A 6,563-nucleotide genomic window follows, 5' to 3' on the forward strand; every position below is an offset into this window, starting at 1 on the left:
AGTAGCTTCTATGTTTCGTTCAGTGATTCGAAGGCGCGTATCGTTTTCCTTGCCTTACCCAGTTCTTTTTTTTTATTCCCCTAGTCAATCCTCTCTTTATCCTACACATATTAAAGTTGGTAATCTCAATCTCATCAAAGATAAAATACAAATGACCTTACGCCTCTGCAAATGTTCATGTTCGGTGGTAATGCTTATCATCAGGTGACCCACCAGTCCCTTTGCCGACTATGATATAAAAAAACAATAATTGATTCTTTTTTCAAATATAAGTGGAATTAATAGTTCTAATAGCTTTTATAGCAGCTTATTTAAATTATGACTCCACTGTAATATAGCTCTACAATTTAAAATATGCAAGGTACTTTTAAGGACTTTTGTTCGAGAAAGTCCATCAGTATCAGGGTGTGTTAACTTTCACTTTCGAGGCTTTCATTGAACCTCGCAGACAGTATTATATAATAATATTCATTTTTCCTAAAACATTTCGCTATACGGTCCATTAAATAATTGTTGCAACGACACAGAGGGAAATAACTGAAAAGCAATGAGCATTATTTTATTAGGCCTTTTAATAATAGAATAATACATATAACGGTCGGCAGTCGGGGCCCTTTATGGTGCGGAATAATAAGGATGAGTTGAGCTGTCACCCTTCTTCAAGTGTTTCGAGCAAGCGTACGTGGGGCCAGCGAACAGACATAACACAAGTACAGTAGCTAGCGACATCGCACCCGGACCGCACAACCGCTGGTCACGCACTGACAAGTTGCGATATCAACCACCATAAACCTGTTCATTTTCAACCCCGGACCATAGACCGGACACCGTATTGTGTACAAGTGACCCTCATCTTACAAACCTGCCGACTGACCGGTGTCCAGCGCCATGCGAAACGCCCTCGGATTGTGATTTGGGGTTTATATTCCCCCTCCGCGCCGCGTCTTAACTCGTTTGACAGGTATTTTCAATTTTATAATGTGTTAATAATCATTACTACTTTTGTTAATAGTGAAATATAGGAACCGATGTATATTTACTTAACTTGAACATTATAAACTTACCATTATATAATTATCATGGAGAGCATTGTTTGTTTCTATATATTCATTAATTGATAGAGTAACAACAAGATTAATGGAATATCCCAAGGATTTATATTCATTATTCATAACATTCAATTTAGTATTAATTTATTTGGTTAATTTTATGACCTCATACCAGTGTGGCTGTAGAATTCTGATGAATTTTAATGCTATCACGTATAGGTATATGGTACTATGTAGGTATATATTATGATATATATTATATATAACCGCTTATCTACTTACCAACTTTTCATATGATACCTTACTATGTACTAAAATAACCTTCTTGATTATTTGAATACCTTCAGATGTTTTAAAAACATGTTGATACATAACTAAGTGTAATGTAATTTAATTAAAAATAAATACATATCTTAAGGAAGTAAATAACTTTTAAACGCATAATGACCCTACAGCGATTTAAATATTTAATGATTCCCAGGTATTTACGTTTGATAATAGCGTAGGCGCAGGTAACGTTTCCGCGTTATGATATGGCCGACTCTGGTCGACGCTCGTTACCAAATTTATTGCGAGTTTGACCGTGAGACCTGAAGCGTAGCTGTTTTTTTGCTTAATGTGTTATTTATTAAAATTTGATTATAAAAAACCAAGTTAATGCCGCGAGCAGGCATCTGTGTCAAAATTCAAAGAATCGCGCATAAATATTTACTATCGCCTATTGGGTGTTTAATGAATATGTATCAAAATTTATTTAATTCTAATCATTAACCAGAGATTTCGTTTAGAGTTATGATCAAAATGTTAATCATGTGATAAACAAGTGAACACCATATGGACACTGAGATTTCCGAGGCTATGTTGATATTATGACTACATTGAGATACATTTAATTTGCAAAGGCCGAAGCAATGTTGCTTATCAATAATTTTCTTTTATTAAAAGAGTACGTCGCGTTTATTATGACGCCTTAAAGTAAATCATAGAACTTCCAAACATCTCACGTATTATGGGCAGAGACCAAAAGCGCCGCTAAAGTGTCAAATGCTTGGAACACGTCAGGTAGATACCCTTGTACCGCGACATACATTAGAATAGTATTTTCGAATATCAAATATTAGTTATGGCGGTGGTCGTTGTGCAAACAATTAATGTTTATTTCTCTAAAAACGTCGACATCGGCTCGCGACCGTTCACATTTTTGTTTAGCCAATAATAATTGATTTTTTATTTACTCCCCTAGTGTAGCTTTAGAGAGACAACTGCAAATAGAGTTGTAGACATTTTCTCACGAGACGTGCCTAGCCTTATTTATACTGTGTTATTTATGTTAAAATGCTTTTTCGCACTTAAATCATTTGGAAAAATCTACTCGTGGAATCCTCAATCGTGTAGTTATGTAAATCAACAAGCAAAAAAAAAAAATAAGTGTTTTATTAAAATATTCATACACAACGAAAGAGGGCAGTAACAAATAAGGTTTCATCGAGGAACGGGATCGATTAACATGGGTGTGCCTGACGCGCGTGAAAGTAACCGTCATGTAGACCACATGTGTGGACTGTAAGACCACATTTAACCAATAATAATTTCACAAGCATACACTTACATAATTTGATTGATATATTTATAGCTTGAAATTTGTGATAGTGATGGAGGTATGAATCCAACGAACAAATATCGTTGAAGTTTTAATTATGTGAATAATATAATATCATTATTAGAGCCTAATTAATAGCAAAAAACATGGATATTAAATGTATTTGACAGGAAAAACATTACAATATTTCATAATATCATAATTTAAAAAAATTGGGTCTATATGTTTTAATGTTATATTTTATATTATATTAAGAAGTAACGATCAAAACTTTATATTTAATAATGATCAATTATATTAATGACTCCATGATATTGTTGGTAGCATTATAAAGATAACAAGATCCAGATTAATAAATGATAACATAGAAGTTTTATGCTGCCATTTTTTTAGATCTTTATATAAGTATCTATTACATACACACATTCACCGTTTATTAAATTACCTATAACCGTTTTGTGAAAGCTTCATACCATTAGCTTTCAAAAACTATAAATCTTTATAATCATACATTGTATCAGCAAATTTATGAAGGTAAGATGAACTACTGTTGAATATCATAGTAAAGTGGAAGTCTGATTCATACTCACTGAATGTATTGTGGCTACGGGCTACGCGCCGTAGATCATAATCGGACGAATATTTATTGGTGCGCGAGCTTTCTAAGGCCAACACGACTCTATAGTCACTATCAGCAACGAATGTCACATGACACGCAATCCTATCGAGTACCGATGTTACACTTCTCTAAGTACCGAACTGTTTGAATCATAACCATAGACATCTTGACACAATAATGCAATGTTTTATTTTTATTTTGATTGCAATTGTATTATGTTTTTGTACTAGTTAAGATATTCTTATACACAAAATTGACAACATCTTTGTTTTTTATACTTACATTGGTCATATTAAGTTCCAAAGCAACACCCAGTAAATTAATTGGCTCGGTAAAATTATGTTCAACATAGCTTAATGAACTCTGCAATTACACAGTTCAATTTGACATCTTGCAAAACGCTGCGTTGGCGCAAAACATGTTCAACTATAATATCAAATCAACCATTACTATTCAGATAAATTCATAGTAATGGAAGATTAGTTTATCTTAATAGTAGATGAGAGCGGTTGTGCAACGGCCCGGAATGTTATATTTATGAGGTTCTCTTAACATTTTTAAATGGCTTTTAATTCCAAAACATGACACTCGATTGAAACGAAAGCTTGCTTGTACTTTTAGTCAGCGCTTAATTCGACAAAGTTTTGTTATAGTATTAATTTACTTCTTACTTGTAATCTTTTACATTTCTTTGTACAAACAAATTATTTTTTTAATGCAAGTGAATCTTAGTTATTTAATTAATTATTTCTTAATAAATTACAATTGTTTGCAGTAATATGTTTCTTATTATTAGCCTTAACAGTTTTGAACAATGTCGGTTGATCTATAATAGAGTGAGATTGACGAATTTTGACACTTGAATTTTTGATGTTAGCTAATTTGATGCGTCGCGACAAACGCGGTGTACTGTAACACATCAACACCGTTAATTTTTAAGCAGTCTAATGTGTTATTAAATAACTCGTGTGCAGTGTAAGAATACATTAAGATAAGCAGTGAAGATAGTTACTGTTGATGGAATTACAAGCGCTTCTAAAATGTCATAAATATTAAAGTAAATTTTCTCATATTAGTCAAATAAATTTATAGGTCTATAATCTAAACAACATTTTATTTTAATTTAATGAATGATTGTATTGAATAGTACACACAAATAAGTTCGAAACGTTTCGATCGCAGTTCAGCAGTACGGATAGCTTCAGGCTAGGGAGCGATTAGGTAAGGGTGTCCGCGGTACCTGCCGAGAGCTCTAGGAGCGTGTGAAGTCCGGCGCAGGCAGGGGGTAGCAAACAAAGAAATATTCAAATGCGCTCTTGGACGTGGCTCGCATGAATGTACATTACCCTATGACCATATTATTTTTAACTTGCGAAGATAATGGCTCATCGGGGCGATTCTTAATTTTTTATAATGGTTTCTTACAGTTAACCCTTCATTAGGGTCTACGGCGCTTTAGGGTTTTTGTGCAAGCGGCGTTTGTTGTCATTAACGTATTCGCATACTCGTAATTATATTTTTACCGCAGGCGTATTATATTTATGTGCCCAATATTATTATTTAGCCAAAATTGATTGATAACATTTGTAATCTTTATGGAATAAGTTCATGGTGTCTTTAAACAATACCAACATTACTTTAAGACATATTTGTACATATACGTAGTATACATGTAACCTGTGCGTAGCTTAAATTATATAATTCAAATGTTATCAATGGGGTAAAAAGCAACATCCAATGACCAAATACAGATTGTTTCATTAGCCTGTGGTTTTGTCACCTTACCCTATAATTTGGCAATCAGCGTCATACCATTTGCTATAACGCTATTGTAATACTGGTACTGCTGCTGCTGAGGTAGCCCGCTGCGTATGAAACCCGTAATTTGTGGTTATTTGCAGGTGGTGTATTTAATTTTTTAAATCTATATTACAGTACTTGATTACATATATATTTCTAGGGGATTATAGTTTCGTTTCAAATGGAATGGAAACATAAAAACAGCTGGATCAATTATAAATATTTTCATATGTCCAACAAGTAATAAAAATGGAGAATTATGGAAATTTTCTGCAACCGATTGCAAATGCACAACAGATTATAGTTTTGCACTGACGAAACAAATATTGTTACATGCAAACAACAAATGAAAATAATTTCACTCTACTGTACCACGACTCTACTGTGGTAGACCACCTGTAATATATTTTTTTGTTTATTACTTAGATTAACCGGGTTCCGTTTATTATGGGTAATTTCTCTGAGAAGCATGTATCGGCTCCGTCTTTTTATATTTTGGTTTATTATTTTATAATAATTATAATTATTTATTAAGATTTATTATTTTAATTATTTATTTAGAATTTTTCAATGGTTCATTAAAATTCAAAGAGGCTCATATCTATATTACTTCATAATTATTTCACTAAGTACTTCATAATACATAAAAAAGTCCCATTTTTGAGTTCACACGGTACAATATTGACCATTTTGTCTCTAAGATGATTAAATAAGAAATTTGCAACCCCATCGCATTGTTGTGTCTAACCCTTTCATAGTCCTGTGTCCACAAGCGTTATACCGGCCTATGATAATGTCTCTAACTTCTAAAGGGAGATGTCTATTGTCTCGCAGCCTCTGTAGCCCCGTTGCGAATTTATGCTTGCCTGTCATAACAGAATGAATTTACGCTTTGTGAATCAATATAACGATTTGATCTATGAACCCCTATTGTTTCTGGGTGTCGAACTTACGTAACAAACTATTGGCGTTCGGTAACAAAAAACGCATCCTTTCATTTTGATTGCATTCTATATACATTGTTGAAATAATATTTATGACTTACTTCTTTGTCCATGAGATAAACTTATTGGCAACCTAGATAAAATAAAAATTATAGCCAAGCGTTTATCTCGTAGCGTTTAACGTATACTCATGTTTACACTCGATACTGTAATTTCATAATTCAAGCGTTTAAATGCATAACTTTCCGTGAGCGCCGCGCTCGGAAAAAACATCGGCTCGCTGGACCGACCATTACGGCCCTTAAAATAACATCGTACGTTTAAGTTAATGACAGACACTCGAGCAAAATGCACTTATAATTGCATATACAAAGAATTTTGGTGAAAAATTACCATGTGTATGATTTGCAGTGGCTCTCCCACGGGATGGTATTAATACATGAATAAGCGTTATTAAGTCTATGCTGGAGATCACCTATTATTAATAAAATACAAATATCATACATGCATATGATGTAATATTATATTATACTAGCTGCGCCCCGCGGTTT

The 6,563-nt window shown here is 33.4% G+C and overlaps 1 protein-coding gene across 1 annotated transcript in view; it reads left to right on the forward strand.

The window, feature by feature from the left end:
• The first annotated feature begins 856 nt into the window (after positions 1-856).
• Positions 857-6,563, forward strand: part of LOC119829457 (protein grainyhead-like) — a 105,965-nt gene continuing 100,258 nt past the window's right edge. Inside the window, exon 1 of the mRNA XM_038351964.1 lies at positions 857-961. The gene's annotated coding sequence lies outside the window, so the exon portion shown is untranslated. The remainder of the gene's footprint in view (positions 962-6,563) is intronic.

The sequence above is a fragment of the Zerene cesonia genome, chromosome 10 (assembly GCF_012273895.1).
Source record: "Zerene cesonia ecotype Mississippi chromosome 10, Zerene_cesonia_1.1, whole genome shotgun sequence".
NCBI lineage: Eukaryota > Metazoa > Arthropoda > Insecta > Lepidoptera > Pieridae > Zerene > Zerene cesonia.